Below are 20,405 nucleotides of genomic sequence, written 5' to 3'. Positions count from 1 at the left end.
CGATATGGGTAGAGCTGCATAACACTAAGGGGCAGAAAACGCTGATGGGAGTTGTGCACAGGCCACCTAACAGTAGTAGTGAGGTTGGGGATGGCATTAAACAGGAAATTAGAAATGTGTGCAATAAAGGAACAGCAGTTATAATGGGTGACTTCAATCTACATATAGATTGGGTGAACCAAATTGGTAAGGGTGCTGAGGAAGAGAATTTCTTGGAATGTATGCGGAATAGTTTTCTGAACCAACATGTCAAGGAACCAACTAGAGAGCAGGCCATTCTAGACTGGGTATTGAGCAATGAAGAAGGGTTAGTTAGCAATCTTGTCGTGCAAGGCCCCTTGGGTAAGAGTGACCATAATATGGTGGAATTCTTCATTAAGATGGAGAGTGATATAGTTAATTCAGTAATAAAGGTTCTGAACATAAAGAAGGGTAACTTTGAAGCTATGAGACGTGAATTAGTTAAGATAGACTGGCAAATGATACTTAAAGGGTTGAGGGTGAATATGCAATGGCAAGTATATAAAGATCGCATGGATGAACTACAACAATTGTTCATCCCAGTCTGGCAAAAGAATAAACCAGGGAAGGTAGTGCATCCGTGACTGACAAGAGAACTTAGGGATAGTATCAATTCCAAAGAAGAAACATACAAATTAGCCAGAAAAAGCAGCACACCTGAGGACTGGGAGAAATTCAGAGGACAAAAGGCGTAATTAGGAAAGGGAAAAAAGATTATGAGAGAAAGCTGGCAGGGAACATAAAAACTGACTGTAAAAGCTTTTATAGATATGTGAAAAGAAGGAGATTGGTTAAGACAAATGTAGGTCCCTTACAGTCAGAAACAGGTGAATTGATCATGGGGAACAAGGACATGGTAGACCAATTGAATAACTACTTTGGTTCTGTCTTCACTAAGGAGGACATAAATAATCTTCCGGAAATAGTAGGGGACCGAGGGTCTAGTGAGATGGAGGAACTGAGGGAAATACATGTTACTATGGAGGTGGTGTTAGGTAAATTGAAGGGATTAAAGGCAGATAACTCCCCAGGGCCAGATGGTCTGCATCCCAGAGTGCTTAAGGCAGTAGCCCAAGAAATAGTAGATGCATTAGTGATAATTTTTCAAAACTCTTTAGATTCTGGATTAGTTCCTGAGGATTGGAGGGTGGCTAATGTAACCCCGCTTTTTAAAAAAGGAGGGAGAGAGAAACCGGGGAGTTATAGACCGGTAAGCCTGACATCGGTTGTGGGGAAAATGCTAGAGTCAGTTATCAAAGGTGTGATAACAGCACATTTGGAAAGTGGTGAAATCATCGGACAAAGTCAGCATGGATTTGTGAAAGGAAAATCATGTCTCACTAATCTCATAGAATTTTTTGAAGATGTAACTGGTGGAGTGAATAGGGGAGAACCAGTGGATTTGGTATATTTGGATTTTCAAAAGGCTTTTGACAAGGTCCCACACAGGAGATTAGTGTGCAAACTTAAAGCATACGGTATTGGGGGTATGGTATTGATGTGGATAGAGAATTGGTTGGCACACAGGAGGCAAAGAGTGGGAATAAACGGGACCTTTTCAGAATGGTAAGCAGTGACTAGTGGGGTACTGCAAGGCTCAGTGCTGGGACCCCAGTAGTTTACAATATATATTAATGACTTTGACGAGGGAATTAAATGTAGAATCTCCAAGTTTGCGGATGACACGAAGCTTGGAGGCAGTGTTAGCAGTGAGGAGGATGCTAAGAGGATGCAGGGTGACTTGGATAGGTTAGGTGAATGGGCAAATTCATGGCAGATGCAATTTAATGTGGATAAATGTGAGGTTATCTACTTTGGTGGCAAGAACAGGAAAACAGATTATTATCTGAATGGTGGCCGATTAGGAAAAGGGGAGGTGCAACGAGACCTGGGTGTCATTGCACACCAGTCATTGAAAGTGGACATGCAGGTACAGCAGGCAGTGAAAAAGGCGAATGGTATGCTGGCATTCATAGCAAGAGGATTCGAGCACAGGAGCAGGGAGGTACTATTGCAGTTGTACAAGGCCTTGGTGAGACCACACCTGGAGTATTGTGTGCAGTTTTTGTCCCCTAATCTGAGGAAAGACATTCTTGCCATAGAGGGAGTACAAAGAAGGTTCACCAGATTGATTCCTGGGATGGCAGGACATTCATATGATGAAAAATTGGATCGACTAGGCTTATACTCGCTGGAATTTAGAAGATTGAGGGGGGATCTTATTGAAACGTATAAAATCCTAAAGGGATTGGACAGGCTAGATGTAGGAAGATTGTTCCCAATGTTGGGGAAGTCCAGAATGAGGGCTCACAGTTTGAGGATTAAGGGGAAGCCTTTTAGGACTGAGATGAGGAAAAACTTCTTCACACAGAGAGTGGTGAATCTGTGGAATTCTCTGCCACAGGAAACAGTTCAGGCCAGTTCACTGGCTATATTTAAGAGGGAGTTAGATATGGCCCTTGTGGCTACTGGGATCAGGGGGTATGGAGGGAAGGCTGGTATAGGGTTCTGAGTTGGATGATCAGCCATGATCATAGAATGGCGGTGCAGGCTCAAAGGGCCGAATGGCCTATTCCTGCACCTATTTTCTATGTACAATATCTGGAAAACATGACAGATTCAACATTCTATCTGACAACAACAAAAAAACTGTCCCTTCAAAGATTCAGTCTGTCAGGAGGTTTACGAGTGCGCTGTAAGCTGCGCACTACCCCCGGTGACCCAGCAGGCATGTTTTGGGTGAATCTGGTCTTCGCGTCTGCTTGAGAATGTCCATCATCCTCAGGGGACCCCGACCTCTCTGCCAGCGTCTTGCCATCTGGCAAAGTCACTGGTGGACATGCTTCCACTGTAGTCTGTCTCACAAATGGAAACTCCATGGAACTGTCTGCCTCTGAGCCGGTATCATGGCGCAGGTGCACATGGTCCTGATGTCTGCGGAAAACACGCCCATCAGTCAGCTTAACAACATAGGAGACGGGACCACTCTGCTTAAGAATAACCCCAGGCAGCCATTTCTGATTGTTTCTCACATAGACATTGTCATCTGGTTTTAACTGCCTCTCTCGCGCATGTTGATCATGTCCCTCCTTCTGCTTTTCCTGCGTCTCTCCACTTTCGCCTTCATGTCCGGGCGCAGCAGGTTCAATCTTGACTTGGGCCCACGCCCCATCAGCATCTCTGCTGGAGTGCGGGCAGTCGTGGTCTGTGGCGCGAGGCAGTATTTAAACAGGAAACGTGAAAGCCGAATGCTAAGAGAGTCCTCTGTCATCTGCTTCAGGTCTTCCTTCACAGTCTGAACAGCCCGCTCAGCCAAACCATTTGAGGCTGGGTGGAAAGGGGCCGTCCGAATGTGATGAATGCCATTCTGCTGCATGAACTCACTGAACAGTTCACTGGTGAATGTCGGGACATTATCAGTGACCAGAGTGTCAGGCAACCCATGGACTGCAAACACTTGCCTGAGTTTGTCTATGGTTGAGGGGACTGTGATGTTGCTCATGATGTGAGCTTCGATCCATTTAGAATGCGCATCTACCATTACAAGAAACATCTGCCCCATAAAAGGGCCAGCAAAGTCCAAATATAGCCTAGACCAGGGGTGGTCTGGCCACTCCCATGGATGCAAAGGAGCTGGTGGTGGCATATTCTGATTAGTCTGACATTGCGTGCATGATTTTACCTTGTTCTTCAGATCCTCATCCACTCCTGGCCACCAAACGTAGGATCTTTCAAGACTTTTCATTTGAGACACTCCTGGGTGAGTCTCATGAATTTCCTCCACAACCTGTGAATGGCCGGGGGGAGGCACGATGACCCTCGCCCCCCCCACCAGAAAATGCAGCCATCCTGCAGACTGAGTTCTGTCTTGCGTTTGGCATAAGGCCTCAGTTCCTCTCCTTTCACAACTCTGGGCCAACCTTGTAAAAGAAAAGTCTTGACTTGGTACAGGACTGGGTCCCTCTCTGTCCACTGCTTGATCTGGGTCACCTTTACAGGTGTTTCTGACAGCCTCTCCAATGAAAACACGGTCTCTGAAGGCACATATGTAGCAACAGGTGTCTCAGGTAAAGGTAGTCAACTCAGTGCATCAGCGTTTGCATTATCCCCACCCGCTCTGTATACTATAGTGTACTGGTAGCTGACAATGTAAGAGCCCAACGCTGTATCCTGGCTGAGGCTAGCAGTGGGATGCATCTAGTCTCACTGAACAGGCTCATCAGTGGTTTATGGTCCGTATAAATTGTAAATACGCATCCATAAAGGTACTGATGAAAGCGTTTGACTGCAAAAACAATGGCCAGACCTTCTTTGTCTAGCTGTGAATATCTCTTCTCAGCAGCTGTCAGGGTATGTGAAGCAAAACCAATAGGCTTCTCTGAACGGTCCTCCATTACATGTGAGTGAACTGCCCTGACTCCATAGGGTGAGGCATCGCATGCAAGGGTGATCTCCTTGTCTGGGTCATAGTGAACAAGCAGCTTTGCTGAGTGGAGGAGTTCTTTCACTTCCTTGAAAGTTTTCTCCTGCTCTTCACCCTACTGCCACTTAGTGCCATTGTGAAGCAACTTATACAGTGGGTCAAAACCCTTGAGAGGTCAGGAAGAAACTTGCCATAATAATTCACCATGCCCAAAAATGATCTGAGTTCCGTGATGGTCTTAGGGCTTGGAGCTTCCTTAATAGCTCTTACTTTATTCTCCACAGGGCAAAGCCCCTCAGCTGTGATCTTGTGTCCCAGGTAAATCACACTCAATGCCAGGAATACACATACTCTTTTTAGCTAAATGTCCCTTTTTGCTACAAGCATGGCAGACAGTGTCTTTGAATTTGCAATCATTTGCATAGTGCATTCCTCCACACCGGAAATATTCCACCCACCTTGCCTCTTTACCAGTCTCCCTCCTGACTTGGTGCACTGCAGCTGACTGCGACACCCCCCATGTCCTTTCTGGATATCCTTGACATTATTAGCAGCCATCTCCACGCCCTGGGCAATCTCTAAGTCTTTCTTGAAAGTCAGCAGAGGGGTTTTCCCAAACAGGCGGCGTTGTGTGCCGTCATTATTAACGCTGCACACTAATCTATCACTGAGCATGTCTTCCAACACCGCTCCGAAATCACAACACTCCGACAGCTGCCGAAGCTCGGCCACAGACTGACCTGGCTTCCTGAAACGGCTGTGAAACTTACACCATTGGACTATCACAGAAGGTTTCGGATTGTAGTAGTCCCCCACGAGCATGATTAGTTCGTTATATGGAATGTCCCCTGCTTTCCACGGTGTGGCTAAATTTCTTATTAGTTTGTAATTCTTTGCTCCACACACACTCAGGAGAATAGAGTACTTCTTAGTCTCTTCAGTAATTCCATTAGCACAGAAAAAGTGTCCCAACCTTTCCACATACTCCGGCCAGTCCTCGTTTCCTTCCAGGAATTCACTGATAGTTCCAAATGTAGCCATCTGAAACGCGAAGCTCCCGTTCGAAAAATGTGCTGATACGTTCACAAAACCAGTTCACCTCGTCGCCAAAAATATGTGGTAACTTCTACCTTGAAAAAGGCACACTCGACAACTTCATGCCCAAGAAACAACTTTATCTCGAACTTCAAAACCGTTATGTCTACACAGAGGCTTTCACAACCCGTACGGCATGGCAGGAACACTATATACAAAGCCCGCTGGAAGTAAAAAGAACGGAATTAAAAACCTCCATTATCCTAATTAGTATTAACTTACTTTTAATAATGCTCACATTACAACAACTGGGAAAGTCTCGAAGATCGACTGGTTGGCGACTGTTGTAGCGTGGATGAAATTACCGGAGAGACAGAGTCACTGGGCAGCTTCTTTATTCGACACAACAAGCAGGCATCTTACGGACGGAGACGCTTTCCGCAGAAAGGTCTGCTAGCTCAATGTGGGCTCGATATTTATATGCTAAACACAAAGGCAATCGCTACTTAAAAAGTTACAGACAATGCATAGACAATGCTTCCTTTTGAAGCTACATACAAACAACACACCTTCGGATTTCATCCTTTCCCTCCGACGCCAACATGTCTGGGCTGGTATCCACAGCCTTTAGTTCAATCCACAATACATTTATTTGTCATTTTACGTGCTAACATAGAAGACACCTTTTAGGAAGCCCATTGTGGTGGACTCAATCCACAGTCCTTTGTCAAACAGTTAAAATAGAAGTCTGGTGGCCAAAGTCATTTAAGTGTTAACAAATCATTACCCAAAAAGATATCCACTCTTAACAGTCCCTCCTCTTGGCCCTCCTGGACAAATTAAATTTGTATCAGGAAAGGCCAACCTAGGAGGATCTGCTCAAATAGGGCAGCAAAAATGCTCTGTCTCGAAATTCCCCCCCCCCCAATCTTACGTACCTCGATATCTATCCTAGCATTACCTAGCAAATGTTAAGCAGAGAGGCTGTTCCAAGTCTTTAGGAATGCAGCTCCTTTCATGTGCCTGCAGGCTGACTGCATTTTAAATCACATTCCTTTGTCTTCAGCCCTTTATCCTCTGGTCGCTGAAACTCTTCTTCCAGGAGCACCCACAGGCTCTCTCATCGATGTACAGGAAGGGGTTGGGGCAGTCTCTACATAAATGTCTGCAAGGACCTCTCCCCGGTGGCACCCCACTTCCGAACTGTCCGGTCAATCACTGGCCCAGCTGCTGAAAAGGGTTCAGCTCCTCAGACTCGGGTGACTGCTTTCAGATGCCGTGTGCAGCCTGAAATGCCATCGAAGTGGTGGAACTTCCCTTCTCTGCTTTAACTCAAACATCCCTCCCCATCTAGCTCCCAAATAATTTTCTATACTATGCTATAAAATTAATCATCTACCTTCAGCAACCAGCCTTCTTTACAGAGTCCCATCGTCAGCACACTTTAGCAGGCTATTCATGGTTTTCCAACACGTTCTCAGTGTCTTCTGCCACGCTGTCAGCATTTTCTGCCTTTGCGTTTTCTCCGGGTGTGTTTTCATCAGCTGTGGTCAGGTCTGCCATGGCCAGCTGGTGTTCCTCTCTTAGGTTCTCTGTAATTACATGGTTACTGGGTACACTTGGTTCCCCACTCTGTCTGTGGGAGCAACAAGAGGGTGAGTTGTATGCTTTAACCTGAGTCCAGTGTTTCCACTGGCTGCCTTGCCGAGTCTGTACACAGACACACGTATCATTCGTTAAGAGTGATCTGAGGTCCTATCCACCTGGGGGCAAACCCCGGCCTTTCTGACAGCACCCTCGCCATAATTTGGTTGCCGGGCTGTGGAAGAACTATCCCCTTTCCCTCTGGCTCTTTCTGATCAGCGATTCGCTGTTGTTGTTTTGCTCGGTCCTTTAATACTTTAAGTTGACAGTAACTTTTCCCCCTGCTTTTTGGCAGGGACCCTGTGCAGTCTATCTGGATGTTTTCCCAGGGTCCCCTCGGCTGAGGCTGATTTGCCAGCTGTAGCTTTCTGCCCTTACCAGGGTTATGCTGGGCACAAGAGATACAACGGCGGCAGAATTTCTCAACATCCCCATGTGTCCAGCACCCACCTGGTCCCTTCTTTGCTCCTTTTCTCCTCCATTTTCCCTTCTCTTCTGCCTCTACCTCTTCATATAATTTTACTAAGCTGGCTTCTGTCATTTCCTCCTGCACACTTGCAATTTCAATTGCCTCTTGTTCCCCTGCTGCCTTATTTGCAGTAATGTCTGCCCTCGGAGAAACTGGGAAAACTTTATGTTCTAAAGTGGCCACAGTCTCTCCGAGTATCCCCTGGTGTTTTTGTTCCTTCGCTATACCCTGAACAGTGGTCAGTGTGTCAGTTTGTATAGGGTCCAGCTTCGGGGGTTTCAACAGACTCTCCTCTATTTTAATTGGGTCTATCTCTACCTGCCCATAATCTTGCTTGTCTCTAGCCCACACAGCTGGGAAATGCTGACAAGGTAACCCATAGACACCATCCTGGCTCCGGTCTCTGGTGATTGGGGCAGCTGTGCCTATGCTAGCCAGGCCATGTATTCTGTTGGTTGTGCGCGTTCGCTGCCCCTGACTCGTCCATATTATTTCTCCCTTTCCCGAATCTATAGCGGCTCCTGCTTCCCTTAGGATGTCTATTCCAGGGATCATGCCCTCATTGTTTGGACATACCCAGAAATACACTGGAAGCTGCACTCCCCCAATTTCTAGTATTTGCTCCTCGCTTCTTTCTGCTTTTACTGTTTTTCCTCCAACATCCCTGATGTAACTGGCCTGTCCTATTGTTGGTGAGGGTAAGTCTGTTATCGATACCGATGCCCCTGTGTCCACTACCATATTGCATTGCCGTCCCCCTAACAATGCCGTTGTGTAAATCCGCGGGTCACCAGAGCTGGCAGTGGATCCCGCTACCACATCTTTTTCTGCCTTAACAGGCGCCGTTACTAACTCTTCTATCTGATCGACAGTCAGACTGGTTGCTGACGGGGTGAGTGACTGGGTGTCTGCTGTGACCTTTGCCTGGGTTGTCCCCCTCCCTTTTGGACACTGTCTCCAGCCATGTCCCGATAGGCCACAGCTGTAGCATATCAACACCGTCACTGCCTTATACCTGGTCCGGCAGTCCTTTGCAGGCAAAACAAGCCCTCCAGGACATCACAGCAGCTGTATCCACTATACCCACTTGATGATTTCTCTAACAACAGGAATTCTGCAGATGCTGGAAATTCAAGCAACACACATCAAAGTTGCTGGTGAACGCAGCAGGCCAGACAGCATCTCTAGGAAGAGGTACAGTGGACGTTTCAGGCCGAGACCCTTCGTCAGGACTAACTGAAGCAAGAGTTAGTAAGAGATTTGAAAGTGGGAGGGGGAGGGGGAGTTCCAAAATGATAGGAGAAGACAGGAGGGGGAGGGATGGAGCCAAGAGCTGGACAGGTGATTGGCAAAGGGGATACGAGAGGATCATGGGACAGGAGGTCCGGGAAGAAAGACAGGGGGGGGAACCCAGAGGATGGGCAAGGGGTATAGTCAGAAGGACAGAGGGAGAAAAAGGAGAGTGAGAGAAAGAATGTGTGTATAAAAATAAATAACGGATGGGGTACGAGGGGGAGGTGGGGCATTAGCGGAAGTTAGAGAAGTCGATGTTCATGCCATCAGGTTGGAGGCTACCCAGACGGAATATAAGGTGTTGTTCCTCCAACCTGAGTGTGGCTTCATCTTTACAGTAGAGGAGGCTGTGGATAGACATGTCAGAATGGGAACGGGATGTGGAATTAAAATGTGTGGCCACTGGGAGATCCTGCTTTCTCTGGCGGACAGAGCGTAGATGTTCAGCAAAACGGTCTCCCAGTCTGTGTCGGGTTTCGCCAATATATAGAAGGCCACATCGGGAGCACTGAACACAGTATATCACCCCAGCCGACTCACAGGTGAAGTGTCGCCTCACCTGGAAGGACTGTCTGGGGCCCTGAATGGTGGTAAGGGAGGAAGTGTAAGGGCATGTGTAGCATTTCTCTTGCCTTTTCTTTGGTCTATCTCACCGGCGCATGAAACTATCTCAGAGTAGTTGGACCCTACCGTTATGCCTAAATCTAAAACTTCTTGGTGGGCTGAGCTCAGGCCTTCCTTCAGCATTTTTAGGAAGACTTTGTCGTCCCTCCCTGGATTATCCAACCCTGAATACTCCTTGTACACTCGGTATTTACGTTCTGCATAATCCATGGCTGTCTCGTCAGCTTTTTGAATCACTGCCATTATCGTTCCCCAGCTACTCTCGCCTCCCCCCAGCCGCTGCCTCACTTCCCCTTTAAAGGAGTGAAATCTTTCTTCATTACTGGCGCTCCTGGTAGTTGTCCATGTACCATCCCGCACTCCCTGGGCCATCCTGTCCCACATGTTCCTCGGGCACTTGGCTTTCACTAACACATATATATCTTTAGGGTGCATCTGGTGAGTTTCAACCATTTCCTCGAGTTTGCGCCAGAACTCTGAATTCCCACAGGTGACTTTAAGTGAGGGCAACTCGGACAAAATGCTCTGTTTCTCCCCGGAAGTGAAGGGCTTATGAACAGTCGTAATCAAGGTTAAGGGCTGGCTCGGATCATCAGGGTTCTCAGCCTGACATTGCCTGATCTCAATAGGTGCCATTCTGGTAGATTTTATCTGGGTAAAACCTCTTCCTGAGAATTCCCCGCACTAATTCCCACACTACGCAAAATATCATAGACGGGTAGCAGTTAAACAGTACAAACTTAAAACCACAGGGTATGTATTCCACAATCTGCCAATTTTCAGTACCCGAACTCATGACGCCTACTGTATTCCTTTGCATCGCACTTGCACACGCATACACTAAAATGCAGCTCCCCGAACGAGTATACGCGCCCCTACGCTGGCGTCTCGAAAGTCTTGAACCGTACCGTTGGTTACCACCTTTTGCAACCGGTGGTTCCAAATTAACATGCAAAGATTCCTCACTTACATAAACACACACGCACACGCACACACTACTTTTATATCTACCAGTTCAGCTCTCCGCGTTCGTGATTACCTCGAGACCCGTGCACCACCGACCGAACAGATCCAAGTGTGAGTGTTATTTTAGAAAAATACTCACCAACTTAGACTGCTAGGAACGCTGGCCACACAACAGGTCATGAAGGTATCCCACTCCTGACACCAAATGTTGTGGAGTGGATGAAATTACTGGACAGTCACTGGTAGATACAAAGCAGCTTCTTTATTTGACACAACAAGGTACAGCAGGCACCTTACAGACGGAGACGCTTTCTGCAGAAAGGTCTGCTAGCTAAATGTGGGCTCGATATTTATATGCTAAACACAAAGGCAATCGCTACTTAAAAAGTTACAGACAATGCATAGACAATGCTTCCTTTTGAAGTTACATACAAACATCACACCTTCGGATCTCATCCTTTCCTTCTGATGCCAACATGTCTGGTTTGGTATCCACAGCCTTTAGTTCAATCCACAATACATTTATTTGACATTTTACGTGCTAACATAGAAGACAATTAATATTTATAATGTATAGATAATACTGCCTTCGAAACTACAGCATCAGGCACCAGAGGCATCTGGTATTTACACCTTTTAGGAAGCCCATTGTAGTGGACTCAATCCACAGTCCTTTGTCAAACAGTTAAAATAGAAGTCTGGTGGTCAAAGTCATTTAAATGTTAACAAATCATCTATCCAAAAAGAAATCCACTCTAACAGTGACCACTACTGTAATGCATAGAGGGGAGGGAAGAGATTGCTGAGCCTCTGGCTAGGATCTTTATGTCCTCGTTGTCCACGGGAATGGTACCGGAGGATTGGAGGGAGGCAAATGCTGTCCCATTGTTCAAAAAAGGTAGTAGGGATAGTCCGGGTAATTATAAACCAGTGAGCCTTACGTCTGTGGTGGGAAAGCTGTTGGAAAAGATTCTAAGAGATAGGATCTATGGGCATTTAGAGAATCATGGTCTGATCAGGGACAGTCAGCATGGCTTTGTGAAGGGCAGATCATGTCTAACAAGCCTGATAGAGTTCTTTGAGGAGGTCACCAGGCATATTAATGAGGGTAGTGCAGTGGATGTGATCTATATGGATTTTAGTAAGGCATTTGACAAGGTTGCACACAGTAGGCTTATTCAGAGAGTCAGAAGGCATGGGATCCAGGGAAGTTTGGCCAGGTGGATTCAGAATTGGCCTGCCTGCAGAAGGCAGAGGGTGGTGGTGGAGGGAGTACATTCAGATTGGAGGATTGTGACTAGTGGTGTCCCACAAGGATCTGTTCTGGGACCTCTACTTTTCGTGATTTTCATTAATGACCTGGATGTGGGGGTAGAAGGGTGGGTTGGCAAGTTTGCAGATGACACAAAGGTAGGTGGTGTTGTAGATAGTGTAGAGGATTGTCAAAGATTGCAGAGAGACATTGATAGGATGCAGAAGTGGGCTGAAAAGTGGCAGATAGAGTTCAACCCGAAGAAGTGTGAGGCGGTACACTTTGGAAGGATAAACTCCAAGGCAGAGTACAAAGTAAATGGCAGGAAATCTGGTAGTGTGGAGGAGCAGAGGGATCTCGGGGTACATGTCCACAGATCCCTGAAAGTTGCCTCACAGGTGGATAGGGTAGTTAAGAAAGCTTATGGGGTGTTAGCTTTCATAAGTCGAGGGGTAGAGTTTAAGAGTCACGATGTAATGAAGCAGCTCTATAAAACTCTGGTTGGGCCACACTTGGAGTACTGTGTCCAGTTCTGGTCGCCTCACTATAGGAAGGATGTGGAAGCATTGGAAAGGGTACAGAGGAGATTTGCCAAGATGCTGCCTGGTTTAGAGAGTATGCATTATGATCAGAGATTAAGGGAGCTAGGGCTTTACTCTTTGGAGAGAAGGTGGATGAGAGGAGAAATGATAGAGGTGCACAAGATAATAAGAGGAATAGGTAGAGTGGATAGCCAGCGCCTCTTCTCCAGGGCACCACTGCTCAATACAAGAGGACATGGCTTTAAGGTAAGGGGTGGGAAGTTCAAGGGGGATATTAGAGGAAGGTTTTTTACTCAGAGAGTGGTTGGTACGTGGAATATACTGCCTGAGTCAGTGGTGGAGGCAGATACACTAGTGAAGTTTAAGAGACTACTAGACAGGTATATGGAAGAATTTAAGTTGGGGGCTTATATGGGAGGCAGGGTTTGAGGGTCGGCACAACATTGTGGGCGAAAGGGCCTGTACTGTGCTTTACTATTCTATGTTCTATGTTCTACATATCAGTATTGAAATTATTATATCATTTGCCTTTGAAGATACCATTCTCTTGATACTATATATGAATGTTTGTCTAAAATTAACAAATATAACACTCAATGCAGCATGTTATGAATTGTCTCTGGCTATTCTTTAGTTATTTTGACCAATTCTATTTTCACTTGTACTGTTGCTTTAACTATACTCTTTGCTAAAGTGCTACATTCTTTTACTATTTCAAAATACTTAAAAGGTTGTTACTTTTGTTTTTCTTTCATGTGTATTCTAATTTTGATAAGAGCTGGAGAACTTCAAGAAAAATTTTACTGAATGGAAACAAGTGCTGAAGGTGATTTACTCTGTTCTGAAAAGACCAGATTTCAAAAACAGGCACAATGCAAACTGGTCAAGGTTCTCACACATCAAAATTGCCTCTAATATTTGATACCAGGGCCCTGGAGCAACATTCAAGTGAAGGCACATTGGATTTAAATATACATCATACTTAAAACGGTTAACTTACCAATTTTTGAAACTATGATTTTATTGCAATTCCATTGTTCATTTGAATTAGCTGAGGCTATTATTCAGTTCTGACAGTGTCAGAATTTTCATTCCTTAGAAGATGCTGACAGCTTGAAAATTGACAAGGTGATGTTACACAACAGAGAGGGAAAGATGAATTTTTCATAGGCAGAGGAATGGAGAACTGAATTGCATGTGAGGGAAGTTTTTGTCCAGGAAGGAACAGCTGGCTTTTGCATGACATTTTTTTCCAGCAGCTTGTATGTGAAGATCATTAGGAAACAAATTGGAAGGATATGAAAAGCAATGGAGTAGTGAAAACTAGAAGCAAGGCATCAAACAACGCAAAACAAGTGGAGCAAGTATCAGTGGGGAACATTTAAAAATAAACCACAATCAAAATATTAATTGGATTAGAATAGCCAGAGGTAGGGAAATAAACCACTCCAGGTGGAAACTGTCAATTAAAGAATGGCCATTTTCAATGGGAAAAGGATGGATATGGCCTGAGTAAATTGGAATCCATTTTAGGTAGGTGAATTAGTGTCGAATAATGAGAGGCCTTTAAAGTGGATGTGTTTCAGATGTAGCATGTTCTCAGGAAGGAGAATGATAGTGGAATTAAAAAACAAAGGTACACAAATAGTCAAAAATATAGAGAGTAAATACACCACAAAAAGACAATGTACAAGCCAGAGAATGGTTTACCAAATCTGAGAACCAAGATGGTCGTAGGAAGTTAATGGTGAGTATTGAGAATCAGCAAACATAAAAGTGAATGCAAAAATATTTTATGGTGTACAAATATGAAAAGTGTTGCAGATGGAAAAATGACCAGTGATCAATGGGAAAATCTACATAAGGACTGAATTACCAAATGAGTAACTAACATTTATTTTCACTAAGGAAGAAGATACTACTGGAAGATCAGGGAAGGAATGCATAATTGAGGTCTTGTGTATTTAGACTGGGTAGTGGGGGAATTTATTGAAATAATATTCAATTACAACATTTTCAAAAATTAAAGATGTGAATTGATTACAGAAAACCAGCATGGGATTGTTAAAGTTAATTAAAATCCAACTAACTTGATAAAGTTGAAGATCAAAAAACCGCATATAGTGAATATCTGAAGTATAAACAGAAAATATTGGAAACACTCATCAGGGAATAAGGAATGCCTTTGATAGGGTAAGCTCAGAGATAATATGATGATGCAGAGGAGCTTTTTGAGGAAGTTACCAGGAAAATGGATGAAGGCAAGACAGTGGGTGTTACCTATGGGACTTTAACACAACATTTGACAAGGTCCCGTGTGGGAGGTTAGTCAAAAAAGTTCAGTCACTTGTCATTCAAGATGAAGTAGTAAATTGGATTAGACTTTGACTTTGTGGGAGAAGCCAGAGAGTGGAAGTAGATGGTCGCCTCTGACTGGAGGCCTGTGACTAGTGGTGTGCTGCAGGGATCAGTGCTGGGTATTTGCTGTTTGTCATTTACATCAATAATCTGGATGATTATGTAGTCAGCTGGATCAACAAATTTGTGGATGATACCAAGATTGGGGCTGTAGTGGACAGCAAGGATTGTTATTATGGCTTGCAGAGGGGTCTGCATCAGCTGGCAAAATGGTTTGAAAAATGGAAGGTGAAATTTAATGCAGACAAGTGCGATGTTTTGCACTTTGGAAGGATCAACCAAGATAGTTCTTACACAGTGAATGGTAGGGCACTGAGGAGTGTGCCAGAAAAAAAACGGATCTGGGAATACAGGTCCAAGTGGCATTGTGTACAGATATGGTCATAAAGAAAGCTTTTGGCACATCGGCCTTCATAAATAAATGTATTGGGAACAGGAGATGGAATGTTATGTTGAAGTTGTACAAGATGTTGGTGAGGTGTAATTTGGAGTATTGTGTGCAGTTTTGAAATGTATAAACAACATTGAAAGAGTATAGAGAAAATTTACAAGGATGTTGGAGGACCTGAATTGCAAGGAAAGATTGACGGACTGTATTCCTTAGAATTTAGAGGAGATTTGAGAGAGGTAAACAAAATTGAGGGGTATAAATAGGGTAAATGCAAGTAGGAGTTTTCCACTGGGTTGGGTGAGATTACAACCTGAAGGTCATAGGCTAAGGGTGAAAGGTCAAAAGCTAAGGGGAGCGTGAGGGCAAACTTCTTCACTCAGAGGATGGAATGAGCTGCCAGCACAAGTGGTCCATGCAAGCTTGCTTTCTAAGTTTGGATAGGTACATATGGTAGGTGTATGGAGGATTAAGGTCTTGCTGCAGGCCAATGGGAGTATGTAGTTTAAATGGTTTTGGCAAGGACTAGAAGGGCTGAAGGGCCTGTTTCTGTGCTCACTTTTCTGAGGTGATGGATTAATTGGAGGGCAGTTACAGCATTGGAATATAAGCAAGGCAGTGCAAAACTTTAGGAAATACAGGGTTGCAGAACATGCCTAGCAAGTTAGGCTGTATGAATGAGAGAAATTTTGATACTGAGAAGAAATGCAATAATTTTAGATGACTAAGTTTTGTTCATCTTTGCCAAATCTTTCCATTTCTGCTGTATCATTTATCTATCCATTATATTGACTCAACCTTTCTTTCTATTAGCATATTCTGATCTAAGGTGAGGTCAATCCAGACAGTGGATTCCAGTTATTTGGGTCATCAGTTAATCCGAGCAGCTGCTTATTTGGGATAACTCTTAAAGAACAAAAAAAAATCAAGAAAATAGCCAGGACCTTTTCCATGTATTTGGCATATTATGCCACTTAACTAGGGCAGAAATTGGTCAGTCACTTTTGTGCCCGTTAGAAACTATACTGTGCTTACAGCGATCAGCTGCTTGTGTTATATTATCTATTTGGGCTGACGGATGCCAATTCAAAAAGCAGTGGTTTTTGATTTTTGACACCTTTGCCAAAATGTCACAAAAAGATTTGACACTGGCTGAAAAAATTACCCTACTGGACCAAATTAAAAACCACCAGTCTAACACCACTCATTGTCAGCTGGCAGAGATAACTAGAGTGCTGAAATCTGCAATTGCACACTTGATACATCAGCAAGAATACAGCGAGAAGAATGTGTATTACACCAGGGACAACGGGGACATCCCAAAAATGAGAGCATGAAAGTAAGGAGCCAGCTGTCAAAAAGGCAATGCAACTGGATGAGAGATGCGTGTCAGTAGACCAATGTTAAAAATCAAGACAGAGGAGGTAGTTAAGAAGCTGGGTCATGAAGGTTTAAAACAACAGATGGTTGGTCCTTTTGTTGGAAATGTAGGCACCAAATTAAATTCAAGAAAGCACCCAGCAAGAAAGTTAATGCTGATGCTGCAAGTTCAGAAACATTGAAATCTTCAAAACTCCCTGATGATATTTACAATGCTGATGAAACAGACTTTTTTTTTATTGTGCCATGCTGGACAGTTCTTTATTACAAGCATGCAACACCATCAGGTTCAAGGAAAGCAATGGTTTGTGTTGTGTGACTATGTCAGGAAATGATATATTTAAAAAAATAAATTCTTGGCTATTGAGGGGGAAAAATGTTAAACTTCTGCTTTAACTTCCATTGAGGATCATTGGGACCTCTTTTAGAACAGGTGTGACCTGTACAAAAAGTACTGGTTGCACTTGAAACTGAGGGGGACCAATATTCTGACAGGAGGTTTGCTAAGGCTATTGGGGAGAATCTAAACTAGAATGGCTGGGAACCAAACTGAAGAGATGGAGGAAGGGGCGTTTGGCTCACATATAGAGAAAGCTTGGAGACAGTACGAGAAGGAGGATAGGCAGGTGATAGAGAAGGGGTACGCTCGGACCAATGGTTTGAGATGTGTCTATTTTAATGCAAGAAGCATCATGAACAAAGTAGATGAGCTTAGAGCATAAATCAGGATAACAATCGAAACCAAATGCAATAGCGAAAGTAAAGCAACTGCGTGAAATTTTCACTGCAATGAGAAAATACGACTTTAATTTTGAAAGGGTACATAGGTTTAGGGGATATTTGCAGGATGGTTTGAGTGCTTACAAAGAACTGTGTGACAGAAAAATGTGCGAGGCTCAGCAGTCAAGCAAGCCTTCCACATCAGCCACAGCAGACGACGAACCTCGACCTTCGACATCAAGGCGGGCAGTCATAGGAGAAGATAAGCTGCCCGCTCTAATGGAAACAGACGATGAGATGGCACTCCCGTGTCCCACCACCCCAACCCCCGGGCTGCGGACAGATACTGTACCGATTCGAGGAGAATGCAGCGGTAGCTGGGAGACACACAACACATCTTTAAGAAAAAAGCCGAAATAAACAGGCTAATTAATTAGGTGCCGCCCGGCACGTAATTGTCGGCCCAGATCAGAGATGATTGCTGATTGCGTCGCCTCTGATCTGGGCCGACATTTACGTGCTGGGCAGCACCTAATTAATTAGCCTGTTTATTTTGGCTTTTTTCTTAAGGATGTGCTGTGTGTCTCCTGGCTACCGCTGCATTCTTCGCAGCAATGTATCGGGACGGCGGCCTGGAGGGTGGGGGCCACTGCACCACCCCAACCTGTGACGACTCAGTCTAACATACCATCATCAGTGTGCTCGGCACTGTTTTCCCAATTCCGGTAAGTGATACTACATTGTACATATATTATTTCTACTTTATACAGGCTGTGTATTTTTACGTGTTATTTGGTAGGTTTGGCGGCTTCATAGTTTACCGGAGAGCGCGTTTATGCCAACAGCGCTTGCGTGAGATTTTCTGCCGAGAGCGCTTGCGTGAGGTTTTCGCTACGGAGATCTTTGCAGGCAATCATTATAGAGAAGTATTTCTACTTTACATAGGCTGTGTATTTATCATATAATTCCTGCTTTTACTATATGTTACTATTATTTTAGGTTTATGTGTTATTTGGCATGATTTGTTAGGTTATTTTTGGGTCTGCGAACGCTCACAAAATTTTCCTATATAAATAAATGGTAATTGCTTCTTCGCTTTACGACATTCCGGCTTATGAAACGTTTCATAGGAACGCTGTACCTTCGGATGGAGGGGGAAACCTGTATGTGGAAAAATAAGAGGATAAGACATGAGAGAATAGGACCAGTCAAGTGTGACAGTGGAAAAGTGTTTGTGGAACCGGAGGAGATAGCTGAAGTACTTAATGACTACTTTGCTTCAGTATTCACTATGGAAAAGGATCTTGGCAATTGCAAGGATGACTTGCAGCAGGTTGAAAAGCTTGGGCATATAGACATTAAGAAAGAAGATGTGCTGGAGCTTTTGGAAAGCATCAAGTTGGATAAGTCATGGGACTGGATGAGATGTACCCCAGGCTACTGTGGGAGGCGAGGGAGGAGATTGCTGAGCCTCTGGCGATGATCTTTGTATCATCAATGGAGACGGGGGAGGTTTTGGAGGATTGGAAGGTTGCAGGTATTGCTCCCTTATTCAAGAAAGGGAGTATAGATAGCCCAGGACATTATAGACCAGTGCATCTTATTTCAGTGGTTGGTAAATTAATGAAAAAGATCCTGAGAGTCAGGATTTATGAACATTTGGAGAGGCATAATATGATTAGGAATAGTCAGCATGACATTGTCAAAAGCAGGTCATGTCTTACGAGCCTGATTGAATTATTTTGAAGATGTGACTGAACACGTTGATTAAGGTAGAGCAGTAGATGTAGTGTACATGGATTTCAGCAAGGTATTTGATAAAGTAACCCATGCAAGGCTTGCTGAGAAAGTCAGGAGGCATGGGATCCAAAGGGGCATTACTTTGTAGATCCAGAATTGGCTTGCCCACAGAAGTCAAAGAGTTGTTGTAGACAGGTCATATTCTGCATGGAGGTCGGTGACCAGTGGTGTGCCTCAGGGATCTGCTCTGGGACCCCTTCTCTTCATGATTTATATAATTAACTGGGATGAGGAAGTGGAGGGATGGGTTAGTAAATTTGCTGATGACACAAAGGTTGGGGGTGTTGTGGATAGTGTGGAGGGCTGTCAGAGGTTACAGCGGGATAATGCGATGCAAAACTAAGCTGAGAGGTGGCAGATGGAGTTCAACTCAGATAAGTGTGAGGTGGTTCATTTTGGTAGGTCAAATATGATGGCAGAATATAGTATTAATAGACATAGTCGTAGTCATACTTTATTGATCCCGGGGGAAATTGGTTTTTGTTACAGTTGCACCATAAATAATTAAATAGTAATAAAACCATAAATAGTTAAATAGTAATATGTAAATTATGCCAGGAAATAAGTCCAGGACCAGCCTATTGGCTCAGGGTGTCTGACCATCCAAGGGAGGAGTTGTAAAGTTTGATGGCCACAGGCAGGAATGACTTCTTATGACGCTCTGTGCTGCATCTCGGTGGAATGAGTCTCTGGCTGAATGTACTCCTGTGCCCAACTAGTACGTTATGTAGTGGATGGGAGACATTGTCCAAGATGGCATGCAACTTGGACAGCATCCTCTTTTCAGACACCACCGTCAGAGAGTCCGGTTCCATCCCCACAATATCACTGGCCTTACGAATGAGTTTGCTGATTCTGTTGGTGTCTGCTACCCTCAGCCTGCTGCCTCAGCACACAACAGCAAACGTGACAGCACTGGCCACCACAGACTCGTAGAACATCCTCAGCATCGTCCGGCAGATGTTAAAGGACCTCAGTCTCCTCAGGAAATAGAGACGGCTCTGACCCTTCTTGTAGACAGCCTCAGTGTTCTTAGACCAGTCCAGTTTATTGTCAATTCGTATCCCCAGGTATTTGCAATCCTCCACCATGTCCACACTGACCCCCTGGATGGAAACAGGGGTTGCTGGTACCTTAGCTCTCCTCAGGTCTACCACCAGCTCCTTAGACTTTTTCACGTTTCCTACCGTAGCCCTGTACTCAGCCTCATCTCCCTTGCTGATGTATCCAACTATGGCACAGTCATCAGAAAACTTCTGAAGATGACAAGACTCTGTGCAGTAGTTGAAGTCCGAGGTGTAAATGGTGAAGAGAAAGGGAGACTAGACAGCCCCCTGTGTAGCCCCGGTGCTGCTGATCACTCTGTCGGACACACAGTGTTGCAAGCACACGTACTGTGGTCTGCCAGTCAGGTAATCAAGAATCCATGA

Source organism: Mobula birostris, chromosome 1 (assembly GCF_030028105.1).
Source record: "Mobula birostris isolate sMobBir1 chromosome 1, sMobBir1.hap1, whole genome shotgun sequence".
NCBI classification, from domain to species: domain Eukaryota; kingdom Metazoa; phylum Chordata; class Chondrichthyes; order Myliobatiformes; family Myliobatidae; genus Mobula; species Mobula birostris.
The sequence above is the reverse complement of the archived record's forward strand: the minus strand, read 5'-3'. Positions refer to the sequence as shown.